This window comes from Apium graveolens, chromosome 2, assembly GCF_009905375.1.
Source record: "Apium graveolens cultivar Ventura chromosome 2, ASM990537v1, whole genome shotgun sequence".
NCBI classification, from domain to species: Eukaryota; Viridiplantae; Streptophyta; class Magnoliopsida; order Apiales; family Apiaceae; genus Apium; species Apium graveolens.
The window spans coordinates 35,097,022-35,112,655 of NC_133648.1; positions in this window are offsets into that span (position 1 = coordinate 35,097,022).

Genomic DNA, 15,634 nt, shown 5'->3' on the forward strand with positions numbered 1-15,634 from the left:
AACTATGCTGCAATTCTTGATAATGCTGAAGCTCCGTCTGAATTGCATTTTGTGCAAGATCTTCTTGCACACAGTGAAATCGGGTATGTATTGACCCAACCTTCAGTATTCTCAAGCCAACAAGTTCTGACACTTCGGAGGACTGGAAACTTTGATAATGGTGGTCAACATGGTACTCCTAGTATTGTTTTCGAAGTGGGTGATTCTCCATATACAGTCACTCCTGGTACAATACGCAAGGCTCTACATCTCCCAGAAGGATATACTTTTTCAATTCCAGAGGAATCAGCTCTTCAGGAGTTAATGGCCAGTTTGGGGTATGAATAGAGTTTGGAAAAGCTTGGGCAGTTGAAACGGGCTCATATCAGAAGGGAATGGAGTTTCTTCTTCGACTGTATCACTAAAGCTTTTGGGAACAAGTGTTCAAATTTTGATGCCATCCCCATAATGAGTCAGCACATCGGGTATGCCATTATAAACCAAACTCATTTTGATTTTGCAACTGCTATAATATGTTTTATTGGGGATAGGATGACAGAGGATATGAATGTTGTTTACTTTGCTAGATTCTGTCAACTTATATATACTTTTTGTACTGATGAACCTCGACTAACCAGTACCTTAACTCCACCTTCCAAAGTTGCAAAACGTTACTTTAATGACCTGGTAAATGCTGACACTAAGAAACCAGTGGTTAGACCTTTACAGATTCCTCAGTCTGTAAAATAGATCTTAGTAAATGCTGATCCTGATTCCTATAGATCTGTTTATCCTGATGTTTAACCAAACACCACCTCCCAAATACCACAACAACCATCAGAACATACAACTCATACTACTCAACCAACCCTCAGGCAATATATCAAATCCTATCACTCCACTTCATAGACAGTTCAACCCTCATCCTCAGCACCTACTGTGAAGCCTTCATCTTCCAAGCCTAAGAGGATAAAGACTATTCCTCAAACATCTCAAAAGAGAAGGAGGATTGCTTTGAGAGATGAGTCTGACAGTGAGGAACAGGTTTCTACATCAGAACCTGTTGTCAAAGAAGCTGAGAAAGTGACTTCTCAGAAGGATTCTGGAATTGGGGGATCTAGGCTTCTCAAGAGGCTTAGAAGAATGACTGTTCCTGACGCTCCCAAGGAATCCATATCTACAAAGAGGTACAAGAAACAGAGGGTAAAAAGGCCAGTTTCAGATGATGAAGAAGCAGCAGCTAAGGAAGGAGATCAGGAATCTCTGATCTCACAAGAAAAGGAATTTGCTAAAGTCACTTCTTCTTCATCAACTCCATCTCAGGAAGCTGTTCCTGAGAAGGCCAACACACCATCTGTGTCTCCTGTTCGAACGTCTGTATCTCCTGTTGTTCCCGGCACAAGTACAAAAATTGATGTTCAGAACCTGGTTGTGCCTGAAGTAATTCTCTTAGAAGCTCCAACAACAACTAATCCATCAACACCACCTGTTACTGATGCTGCTCAAAATCCAGACTTCTCTTCTACACCTTCTCTGCATCTAGATGCTGATGATCAGAATATAGGTGAGCATCAGGATATGGCTGTTGATCAGAACTTAGAACCAGATCAGCAATTAGAGGAAGCTGAAGCCTCCATTGCTACTCACACTGTTGTTTTATCAGAAGATACTGATTTTGTAAGTTCTGATGCTGCAAATGCTGGAGATACTGGTGATGCTGCTCCAAATACAGATGCTAATGAAGCAGGTCCTTCAGGACATGCTCCTCAACAAACTATTCTTAAATCTGAACTTGTTAAGAAGTTTGTTACCAGAGAAGCACCAGTGCCTTGGAGTGAAACTCCTGCAGGACAGGAGTGGACTAAGGAATTGAACTCAGTTTCCTGTGTTCCAAATGCAAAGCATCTGGCTGAGCACTTGACAAAAGCTGATGATATGTTAAATTCTGATGATTTCAAAACCCAGCTTAGAGTCACTGCATTGAGTACTAAACATCTATAAGGTCTCCATTCAACTACTCATGCAGAGCTACACAAGATTCAGGAAGAATTCATCAAACAGGACCAAATTCAGAAAATTAACAAGAAAAAGTTCTTCCAACCTACCTTTGACAGGATTGCTTATATTGAGAAGACTCAAGAGAAATAACAAGCTCAGATTGATGATATTCTGAAAAATCAAGCTTCTCAGCAATCTCAACTTACTGAAATCCAAGCCTCAGTGGAATTGCTTGTCTCTCTTCTACTACCTGCTGATGCCAAAAAGGGGGAGAAAGTAATTAAGTTCAAATGCAAGACTGGCAAAACACTGAAAGGGAAGGATGATGAAAAGGATGATCAAGGAAACTTTGGAATGGGTAGAGGTCATAGTCAAGGTAGAGGTTTCTCATCAAGAAAAGCTGAAATCACAAGTCGCAGGACAAGTTTTGATACTGGGAAAAGAATTAGTTCTGCTACTGGTAAAAGGATAAGTTCTGATGAACTTTTAGATCTTGATGAAGAAATGTCAAGACAGTTATTTCTTCAGGAAAATCCAGGAATGGACTTGGAGAGTTTAATGAAAGAAGAAGCCATACTTAAATCAGAAAAAGTCATATCTAAATCTGAAGCTTCTGGTAAAAAGACACTTCAAAAAATCAAAAGGCATTGTGATAAAAGAAAGGACAAATACTGAAGCAACATTGGCTAAATCACAACCGCAGATAGATCCAAGATCCAAGGGTAAAGAAAAGGTTGGTGAACCTATCAAGGTTTATGTGCCTCCTGAGAATGAAGAAATCACTGATGAAGAGGATGATCTTGCTCTGACTTCAAGAAAAGTTCTTAAAACAACCTCTGACATGGCTCAAGTTGTTCAGAGTCAAGAGACAGTAAGTTCTGATACTCCAAAGAAGCAAGTAACCTCTGACATAGCTCAAGTTAACTTGATATCAGAAGTTAGACCAAAGACACTCCTACCAGGATTCACTAAAGTAAAACAAACTCAACCTTTGAAGACTGCTGCAAGTGGTTTTGAAGCAAGAGTAGTTACTGGAAAGTAAGCAAGAGATAAAACTGGATTGGGAAGTGCTGATGAAAGAAGAATACAGAACACTACCAATGATCCAACTTCCTTGAGTGAACCAGGTATTGGAGCAACTCCTGAGAGATTGAATCAACTGGAATCTGTACAAATGGTTTAGCATACCTACTTGAAAGAACACATCTTGTTGTACTTTATGACAGATGGTAGGGTTTATCATATAAGGCAAAATGCCATTCCATTGAAGTATTTTGAAGAATTGGAGCATGTACTATTCTTACTTCAAGTGGATGACAGATTGACAAGAAGTGCTGCAAACTATTTGAAGGATCAGATTCAGAGACAGAAAAGGCTTTATTCTGTTAAGTCTGACAGCACATATGTTCCAAAGTACATAGATCACAAGGGTGATATAGTTGAAATGAAGCCCAACACTGCTAAAATTATAACTACCTTTCTGGGTTACAGGGCTGTGGAATTAAATCTTGAGTCTGATAAAGCTTATTTGATCAGACTGGATTAGGATATAAGAAAAGCAAAGATTAATGATCTCAGAGCTGCAATCTTTTAAATTAGTGAAGATAATGCAGAGCTTAAAGATGCTAAAAGGAGGATGATTGATGAACTTAGATATGCTGAGAGATGTTTATTGAAGAACTATCTCTAAACAACTCCTGACATCAGAGAGATCAGAAGATGAAGCCAAGTCAAGATCTACAACTGATTAAATTCTGATATTTGTACATACTGAAGCTGTTATCAGAAGTTAAATATTGGTAAAGCTTTAAGGACTGTAAGTTGTAGTTATCTAGTCTAATTCTTATGCATTTGTACTTAATATTTTTGACATCATCAAATATCTGTTAAACTTGTATATTATGCTAATTTACAAGTTGGGGGAGATTGTTAGATATATTAGATAATGTCATGACTAATATGATTTATGTTTAGTTTTCAGATCTTACTTAAACAAGATAAATCAGTACTTACTGGAAGTCAGGACTTAAGGATATCAGTACTTATATTATCAGGAGATAATCATCAGAAGATGGATATCAGAACTTAAGTGCTGGAGTACATTCAGATAAGGACAGTAGTTGATTAAAGGAAAGAAGATCGAGATAAACATAAGAAGAGAAATGCATGAAGAAGGAATTCTATGAAGAATAGAATACTTGGAAGAAAAGATATCTGATTGATATATTTTAGGAAGCAGAATTATATTCCATATCAATTAGCGATTATCTTGTAACTGTGTAGTATATAAACACAGACATAGGGTTTACACTATAAGTGTTATCATATTAGAGAAGATTATTCATTGTAACCCTAGCAGCTCTCGTGATATTTGTTCATCACTGAGAGGTAACAGTTCCATAGTGTAACAGAGTTTATTGTTTCAGTAAAGTTTGTTTTCTGTTACTTGAGATATTAAAGTTTGATTTGATTGTACTTTACACTGTATTCACCCCCTCTACAGTGTGTGTGACCTAACATCTCAGTTTGTGGCAACTCTTCATTACCTTCATATTCCAAGGGATGTAGTCAAACTTGTCACAGAATGAATATGGATCATTTGAATTTGCTTCATTGTATTTGAAAGTTCCTTCAGCTGGCTTTCTAACAACCTTTCTACAAAGGTGAGTTAGATGATTTGAAGTGCCACATTTTTCACACTTCTTTCTAGGAGCATTTGCAACAAGCAAAATTATTGCTTTTGTTTATCCCTATTTTCCCATTTCTATTTTTCTTCCTCTTTCTTGCATCTTTAGTTTTGGTTTCTTGAACAGGATTCTTGGGACTTTGTTTGTTCATGAGCTTCTCTTCAGTATTGGAAGACTGAACTAATTCTTCAGTTTTCTTCTCTTTATCTTCATCATCAATTTCTTGCTTGATAATCAATTCTTCTTCACTGAAGTTGACTACACATGCTTTTAATATAAGTGCATCAACCTCTTCCAAAAAGGTTGAAGCATTCTCAGTCTTCTTTGCTTTCCCTTAGTTACCTACAGTTTTCTTTTTGTCACTCATGTCATCATAGTCAAGGCCAATAGCAATGTTTGCACATGGCTTATTCTTCTCATGATACTGTCCAACCAGTTCAGATGCATTTCTGAAAGATTCCATCTTTACTTCATTCTTTTCTAGCTTCTCCCTTAATACTGCTTCAATTTCATTTGCATACTTGAGCTTGTTCTTGAGATAAGTATTTTCTTGTTTTAAAGCTTCAAGCTCAACTAGCAATAATTTAGTTTCTTGATTCTCACTCTCGAGCTTCTTATTTATCTTTGTTAATCTGCTAACTTCTTCATTAGCAGCAACCATGCTTGTATGAATGTAAAACATTTATGTGCTCATCTTTTCAACAGTTTCCTTATATTGATTTATATTTAAATCAGTGGAGGTAAGAGTTGGTATGTGATTTAGATGAGGATGACTCTCCTTTCTCCAAGGCCATGAGTGCATAGTTTCCTAATTCTTCATCTTCATCATTTTCAGAGTCATCCCAACTTTTACCTTCTGCAATATAAACTTTACTTTGTTGTTTCTTCAAAAGAGCTTCATACTTTGCTTCAAGTTTAAGATAAGCCTTATCTTTCTTTGCCTTCTTGGGTCTTCTGCATTCTGTAGCAAAGTGGCCTAGTTCATCACAACTGAAGCACCTTATATTAGATCTGCCAACAGATCCAGTTTTGTAGCCATTCTTGCTATCAGAATTGTATTTCCCTTTTTCCTTCCATCTGCTATCTTTGTTAAAGGACTGTCCTTTACTTTTGAAGTATCTTGGCTTCCTTACTCTAATGTTAGAGAATTTTCTAGCCAGATAGGCCATTAACTGATCTAGCTCATCCAGCTCTTCAAGAGTATAAAACTCATCCTTTTCTAACTCTAGTATGACTTGCTCCTGTGAATCAATTGTTCTCTGCTCACTTGTTGAGGCAACTGGAATATGAGATCTTGGTCCATCATTAGATATTTGACCTTCATTTACTATTAAAGCACTTGAGCCATCTACAACAAGTCCTTGGCCAGATCTCAATAATTGCCTTTGAATCATCTCTGGTTCATATATTTTGAGAATTCTATATATAACTTCCAGAGTTATTTTGCTCAAGTCTCTCCCTTCCCTGATTGCTAAGATTTTCTGTTCTAAATGATCAGGAAGAGTAAGAAAGAACTTTAGATTCACCTCTTCAGCCTCATAGTATTTGTCATGAAGCTGCAAGTCATTTATCAGCTTATGGAATATTTCAAACATATCAGTAATGTTTTCCTTAGGCTTAGCCATGAAACCCTCATACTGTGGAATCAGTATCCTTCTTTGATTAGATCTAACCTCCTCAGTTCCTTCACAGAGTATTTCAATCTTCTCCCATATTTGCTTGGCAGTGTCACAGTTAACAATATTGTTGTACATCACATTGTCAAGTGACTCAATCAATATCAATTGCAAGCTGTTATCCAAGGAGACTTTCTCCTTTTCAGGGTCAGAATACTCAGCTGGGTCTTTTGGAGCATAATGAGCTGGTATGACCATGTCTCCATCTGTAGATTCCTCAACTCTTACCATAGGAATGAAGGGTCCATTCTTGAGGATCTGAATATAGAGTGGATTGGCCATCTTGATAAACAACATCATTTTCTTTTTCCAAAGAGTGTAGTTAGCTTTGTCAAAGGTAGGAATTTTGATGCTACTGATTTTCTTTGTATTCATTCTTCCAAGATCTTGAATCTGTTTACTTTCAGATTTGGCTCTGATACCACTTGTTAGGTAATGAATCACACACAGAGGGGGGGTGGATGTGTTTTTCTGATTTTAGGCTTTTCTTGAAAGTTAATGGTTGAACAAAGTAAATTAAATCTTGTATAGAAAAGTGTTCATGCAAAATTTAAAATTGCAGAAAATAAAGAATACAGATCTTCAAAACTCACTTAATTTTTATATTAAAATTAAGACTATTTTGCTACAAAATTTCTAAGCTCTTTGATGTTAAAGAGCTCAGCTTCTTCTTGAGAGTGATACAAGAGATTTGATCTAAATTGTTACAACTAACTAAAGGACCAGTGATAATTTTATAACTCAGTTAACTGTTGGTTTACACAGTGAATAATAAACATGTTATTAGCTTTTCTAAACTGTCACTTGTCATTTCTATATATAGAAAAGCAAATCTTCCATTTATGGCTTAACATATCTTTAGCATCCCGTGTTCACTTTAATCTTCCTCTATCAGTTAATCTTTTCCATTGATCTTGCACACTCTTTAAGCTGCTTTTTGTAGACTTGTCAATCCAGCTGTTGGATTGTTTGTTGATTGTTTATCTTGGATATTGAACTGATCTGCAATTCTGTACTTTGAGACTGTACCTCGAGATCTCCAGTTTGAATTAATGGAACACTTGACATCTCGATAAGTACATAAGCTTATTGAGATCTCTAGCACTCTATATTGAGTTTGGCTTTTAGAGGACTTCAGCTTGTCGAGATCTCTAGCCTTCACATCTTCACTTTGACTTATCGATAACTCAGAGTTCTCTACTGAATGTAGACTTGTCGATAACTCTAAGTTTTCTAGTAAAGGAATGACTTGTCGATATCTCCAATCTTCATTTCTTCAATTTTGCTTGTCGATATCTTCCTAAGTTCTCTAGTAGCTTTCCTGACTTCTCCACTCTGAATTCATTCATTTCATCTATCCCGGTGGATATTGCTCATCTGTCGAGTAGTGTTTGTAACCCTACGGATGTGCCTTAACAACAGTCTTCCGTCGACTAGCCAAACTACTATTCTGATGGATGTTCCTCATCCGTCGGTAATCTCTGCAACTTGAATGACTTCTCGATAAGCCATTCTGGAGTTCTCGAGTGACTTCTTTATAAAATTAAATCTGTGACTTGTAGAGATCTTGACTTAAGATATTTTTTACCAAACAGATTTATTCAACTCCAAGCTTCTTCAAAATTCTTCTGAGGCATGATCTTCTTGATCTTCTTCCAGAGAGAATCCTTAGGCTTGATACTGTTTTAGGAAAAAGACTCCAGTCTGCTCCTTTGCATTTTTACAGACTTTAAGTGTTACAAGTACAAAATACAAATTTAGATAACAATACAACTTACTCAGGGTTGACAAATTATCTTAGTCTTGTTAAAGTACATGCATGTCTTTTATAACTAAACATAGACAGGTTTGCAAGAGTGAGCTAACTAGCTCAACAAGTCATAATGACAACACTGTGGTTAAATAATAATCAGTTGAAATGATATAAGGAATTAAGTTTTCTGATAAGCAATGATTAGAATTGGATATTCATTTTTTTTTAAAAAACCAAGGTTAGGCTGCTGATCATTCACGCACTAACCCCGAGCAAGGCTCCCAGCTTTGCTCTATATACTGGATCCAAGGCAAACATTGGCCTATCATGACCACGAATCTGGTCCGACCACGAATCTGGTCCATATTTAAAAACAATCCAATTCTATAATAATAACATGATAAACAATGTAAACCAATAAGCTGAATCATATACAACATTTATCTCGAAGCATAGGGTGATTCATAATATCATGAAGTTATAACAAGGTAAACATTAAGATTGACTTTCAATCAAGGAAATGATCAGAAAATAGAAGACCAAGGGTTCAATGATTATAAGGATTTGTCTTGTGTTATACAAGGCATAGAGGTTCGTATGTTAAGCAATGATATATCAAGAATAATATGTGGTATATATGTATTTGTGGAATAGTATCGTATATGTGTGGTTCATATCCGAGAATCCAACAATCAATGGCTTATTAAGAATAAGGCTTACGGCTCAAGATCAATAAGAATCAAGGTTTAGGGTTTAGTACTTCAAAGTACTTGCAATATGACAAGAATGAACGTAATTACTTACAATATATGTGACGAGAGTTTGAAGATACTTGCAATATCCTACAAGGGAGAACAGAAACACTTGCCTTAACAATTTGCTTTTACTTTACTAGCATATGTCAACTAGTTCCCCACTCACTGACCACTTGTTTCCCCTTTTTACGTCTCTCTTCCTCTGTTAGACATCATATGTATTTATCAATAATACTTCTCATCTCATTCTATTCGTTGCAAGCTCCTATTTACACTTCGTTTCACCCAAATCCGACTTACGGATTGAAAGTTATGAATAAAACCGTCAAACAATACACATACACGCATATTACACATCAATCGGATCACATATAGCACATAGCACGTAAGATATTTAATCAAAATAATTTTTCAAAGAAGATTCAGGCTTAAAATAATTTACAGGTATTTAATACAGATTTTTAAACTTTTTTCGGAATTAAAACTGGTCTCTGAATTATTTTATAATTAAATAATAGGGTTCGAGCACCCGAATCTGACTTTAAAATAATTTAATAATAATTATTGAGCCTTGAAAATAATTTAAAATTATATTTTAAAGCTCGAAACTATTTTTTGGAATTTTTAAATCAAAAATAATAATTAAATCTAATTAAATAATCATTTAAATTAATTAATTAACGATTTAATTAATTAGTCAATTAATATTTAAATTAATTAATTATCAACTAAAATTAATTAATTAAATAATTTAGATTTAATTTCAAATAAAAATAATTTTCAGAATATTAAATAATGAATTTTGGAATTTTAAATAAATAAAAACAATTTCTGAAAATAATTATAAAAAGAAAATACAATTTTTATAAATAATAAAACAGAAATCCATTATTTATAATTTCTGAAAATGTCAGGGACTAAAATGTAAGTTTCTTGCAACATGGGGGGCCAAACAGTAGTTTGGTTGTCTTCTCCAACGACCCTAGCGGCGACGGCGGCGGCGACACCGCCGGCCGGTTCGTCCCTGCCCCAACCATCACCAGAATGTGCAGAACTCAAGTAGAGATCAACAGGAACTCGTTTTATCCAACAAAATCAACAAACAACTAACGATTTGGCCGAATTTTTGGTCGAAAAATATGAACGCTGCCGGTGCTTGGATTTTCCGGCAATGTCGTTCCAGGTATCATTTGTTCACTACATATATACCAATCAAATCGTCTTTGGACGATCTACAAGTTGGTAATATCAATTTTAACTAATAACCCCTAACAAAGAATCGCCTAAATTCAAATTAAGAACATTCATAGCTATAAACCCTAATTTTAAGATTTCGATAATTAAACTCAATTTTGTACATGATATTGAACTTAAAATTCGTCATATAATATATACCAAAATGACCAGGACAAAATTATCTACAAGATTCAAGCATCAAATCATCCAAATAACATCAACATCAAAATTTTATAATTTAATCCTTAATTAATTCGAAATAAAATAAATAAATAGAGACAGCACCTTGATTCCTGCACTGAAATTGACGGTAGATTCTGGTAGAACTTTTCGAGAGCTTCGATTGGTATATGGCACGCGTGATTCCGAGTTCGGTAACGCTTTCGTTTTTGGGTTTGATTCTCAAGAGCGCGATGATTTTACGGCTTTTTCTCTGTAATTTCTATGTTTTTACTGTTCGATTATGATTTTACGAATAAAATTAAATAAGAAAAAGGCTATTTATATTTATGGAATATTAATACTCGTTGGATCGTATTGGATCGATAAATAAGTTACTTAGCCGCTAAGTAACTGCAAAAACGATCCAATTTGATACCTACTTTGGATAATTATCAAAACCGGGCTTCTTATAAAACACTTTATACGAAAATAATGTAATAATATCCCATCTTTCAAGAATACGGGTTTTATTGTTATTTAAAAATGATTATCGTATCAAAAATTTTGCACCGGGTGTTGTACGGGTCAAACCGTACTCCGGATTGAAAAAATCAAAACACGAAATAATCAGATTAGGCTAGGATGGAGTTTTTCGAAGAGTTTCGGGTTGTAAAAACACAAAAACGGTTGAAGTTGGACGATTCACGGCTTTATATAATAGTTTTATACTTATACAAAAAATAATTAATAACTTTATAAATTCTTATAAAATCATATAAAACTCCAAAAATTACCAGAAAAATACCATAATTATCTATATTTTGTTCTGGATATAGTAAATTTAACATACTTATATTTTATCACATATAAACATCTAAATATCAATATCAATCATTAGATAATTCACCAAAATTCACATAATAAACACATAATAAATATTTATTGTGAAAGGCATATGTCATAGCCTATTTGTTTATTCGAGGATTTAACTTAACTCAAATAAGAACGTAACAAGTAAATAGTGGATCTACCGTCAAAGAGGTCTCACAAAGTAACATCTGTCAAAGGATTCAGAAACAAGGTTCATCTACAGACTTGAGGAATTACTTCACTGGAAGAAGTTCAAGAAATTGATCAAGCCTCAGTGATATAAATCAAGATTGTGGATTTAATCAAGTGACAGAGATCTTGTCAGGGTATCAAATAATTACAGGAATTTAATCTGTAGAAAATCAAGTATCAAAGTGAAGACATGAAGAAACGTCACGGAAGTTAGTCACTCATGAACCAGACAGTACATCGAGTGTCAACATTGAAGTGGTGGAATTGATTCATAATTGACAGTGATTTTCAGAAGATTTTCAGAAGAATGGTTGTTGTTAAAGAGTAGTATTAATTCTCTATTAATTAATTAAGTCATATTGTAACACCCCCAAATCCGGGGTCGGGGATCCGGGTTGTCACGAGTTCTATTTCCTTTAATAACACTCAATCTTAATAAACAATCAACTACTCTGTACTGTGACCCCACAATAAACACACACACCACAAGTTATAGTCTCAGAGATGAATATCCAAAAATAACACGAGTCATTTTATTCCAAAATTATATGCCATTACACCTTAAAAAGGGTTTCGAAATAAATTTACATTTCTTTGCCATTATTACAATTCATATTATACATAAGTCTGATTCATCAATAGTTGAAAACCTAGCCTATTGGTAGCTCCTACCTCAGCTACGGCGGCATCAACGCTTCCAGAAAACTGCGGAACATTTTCTAACCGCTTGCGAATTGGAAGCTTGGTCCTGTTCATCTTGTCTATCTGATGTTGTGTGATGAAAGAAGAAAGCAAGGGTGAGCAACAAGCCCACCGAAATAATATGAATAATAATTAACAATATATGAGCATTCTCATAGTACTCATGAAAGTCTTGGTCAAGAAGAAATGAACCAAGCTGATATCTTAACGCGACCAAGTCACAAAATATTCAGTATATATGTACATATACTTTTCAAAATCTTGGAAGTCCTCTTCCATGCATAATATACACAGAGTTCCAGTTTATAACTGTATAAAAATATCGTTGCAAGGTGATCTCATATATCTAACCTTGTCTCAACGTTTTTTTGAAAATCTTTGTCATGCATAAGATAATCATTTACTAGATATAAGTTTAAAAGATGAAGTTACAAGATACTCCAATATACTTATATCTTTTTTGAATACTACTTGAACTACCACCGTTCAATGTATAAATAGTCATTCCATAGATTAAGCGACAAGAAAAAACTTGTATAGAATCAATCTTTAAAATATCATCAAAATAAAATGAAGTTACTACATACTTCATTTGATGCAAACATCATTTTGAAAACTCGACCCTGATAACACTCAACAATCGCCCAGCCGTAGCCTTTCTATCGAAGTGCTCTGGGTAGTGTTGCAGAAATATCCAACTGGATGATAAACTCATTACGGGAGTTTGCCGCGCCAGGAAGACCACTTACGATGATCAGTCGTAGTAGTGCAACCCCACCATTTTCTACATGTAGAGGAGAACCTGTCGGATTTACTTGTCAACCGAACACTGGACTCCTAAGGAATGTACCGTCTTAGCGGAACTTCCAGGCCATTTGGGCCAATATAATAGGGTTGGGCCGGCGCCACTCGACCACTTACGCCACTCCTAGTTCAGATGAAATCCATGACTCTGAAACGTAAAGCTCGTCCCCCCTTTCCCCAAGTAGAAACTTGTTGATACGGCTCCACCAAGAAGTCGTATCTAGTTGGAAAGGAAAACTCACCAATATTTCCCAGGCGATGCCTGTTAATGGATTAACTTGTTCCAAGAATTTTACTTCCCGAGTGTTGGGTAAGTAATCAAAAACTCTTTTATCAAAACAGCAACCTTGTTGCGAATATAAAACACCCCACAGAGCCGGATCCCTCAGGTTTTGAGCGAGTATTTAAATCCCCTTCGAAAGGAGGATCTTAAATATAAAAATGAGTTTTCGGATCCGCCCTAACCTTTAAAATCATTTCGAAGACTCGAAAACATTTTTAAGAATGTTTGGAGTGATGCTGATTTAGTAAAATAAATCAGTCCCAATATATTAGAAAATATCTGAATATTATTATTTAAATAATATTCCCATAAAGAATAATCTTTATAAAAATAATTGAAGTAGAAGTTTTAAAACTTATACTTGCAATGAATATTAAATAACCAAAGATATACTTATATGAAAGTACTATCTTTATTTGAATAATCAAAAGTAAGTTTGATTATCGACACATTATTCTTTAATAAAATTAAGAATAATAATTAGTAAATAATCGTAGTCATAAGTCCTCGAATGAATATTCAAATAATAATATTCATTAATAAATTAAGCGGAGTCATAAGTCCTCGAATGAATTTTTAAAATAATATTCATTAATAAAATAAACGGGGTCATAAGCCCTCGAATTAATATTCAAAATAATATTCATTAATAAAATAAAGTTATCGAATAAACCTTATTCGATTCATAGTTTTTAAAACTATTCATATATATATATATAAATATATATATATATATATATTATACTCGGGAGCCTCGACTCCCGGTTTTAGAAAAATATTCACCTTTGGGTCCCCTATACTAAGGGTATATGCAAATACCGCTTATCTCTAGCATAGGTATTATCGACTGAATCAACAGATTTATGTATCAAGAATACGAAACAGGCATGCATATATACCATATCACATGCTACAATATATCGCAAGAATTTGCTAATTAACCATTATGCATCTATCACAAGATAATGCATATACAAATGTATACATCACAACAACAGTATAACGGGTAGAAAACTTGCCTGAGTGTTCCTGGATTAGACTTAAGCTTAGAGTGGGTCCGGTAACCTATGAACAACAACATAAGCCGGAATTAAACCACAGTCGCTTAAGAAACTAGACTTTAACCATTTAGAGTCCTAACGTTCGCTTTCGCGCTTAACGATTCACTTAAGTTGCTCGAGTACCCTCGGCTCCACCATTTTTAATAAATTAACCATTAAGGGATTTAAGGCGATTCTTTCGCGAGTACCTTACCAACTGCCTAATCCACTTTACATAAATGTTTCATACCCCAATTAGTCATTTAAGGTCCTTAACAAAGGTTTCAAAGTAAGGCGAGGGGTAATGGTTCGGTCGCGAAACGCCGTTACTTAAAACAGTCGTTTCTCCTAAACCGTACATCGGATTCAAGCGTACCACATATCAAAACGAAGCTCGTAACATGAACTATCTAATCATGGCAATGGTCAAAACCTAGCAGTGAGTTCACGGGTCCTAATGTTAAGAACAAAAACAGCCTAAAGTAAATCGGACATTACGACGACTATGTTTACGCGATTACCCAAATTTAAAACACTCCAATTCAACCCACAATCAATCCACAATCACAACCCAATCAAAACTCCATCCATACTACATCATAACAGCCCCAACAACTCAACATTAACAATTTATACTTATTCTTAAACTTGAATTTAACTACACTTAAGTTCATTAATCAACAATCCAAGAATTACCACTCCAAAACTTCACAAAACTAACTAATCTCCACATTCACAACAAGCAAGCCTCCCATGAATTAAAATCAACAAAACTAAACCTAATTACTCAAATAAAGTTAGGGTTTGGAGGGGTTATACCTTCCTTGGAGAGTGGAGAATCAAGAGAATGGCTTGGAATCACCCTTAAAGTCCTTATCCAAGCTTAAACTAAACAAAACTTCAAGAACAAAAATTTTAGTTCTTGAAAAACACTATTCACCATCTTCTTCCATGATTTTTAGGAAGAGATTGTGAATGATTTAGGAGCTCAAACTTATAGGATATCCATAACTATGCATAAGGAGTCTTAGATAATTACCTTGTGATTTAACAATGCTTGGAACTTGATTTTTGATTTTCTTGCTTTGGAAAAGAAGAAAAAGCCGAGAGCATGGAAGAAGAAAGGTGAGAAAATGTTGTGTTTTTGGTGAAAATGAATTGTTGGCTTGGTTGGTTGATTTTTTGATTGGTTTTGTTTTGTTTTATTACCTTTTTACCATTGTAACTTTTGTGTGGTTCTAATTCAACCAACAACACACTTGCTTGGTCATGCTTATGTTACCATGTGATGTCACCCTCCCTCCTTTGTCCTCTTCTCATTGGTTTGATGACATCATCCCCACTAATCTCTTTGATTAGCTTTTAATTATTTGGCTAATGACCGCTGATCTGTTATACGGTTCGCTTAACTTTCGTTTTCGTTTATCGTTTGAGGGATCATACCCGGGATCTTATTACTTAGGTTCCCTTAACCTTTCTCAATACATTATATTCCTT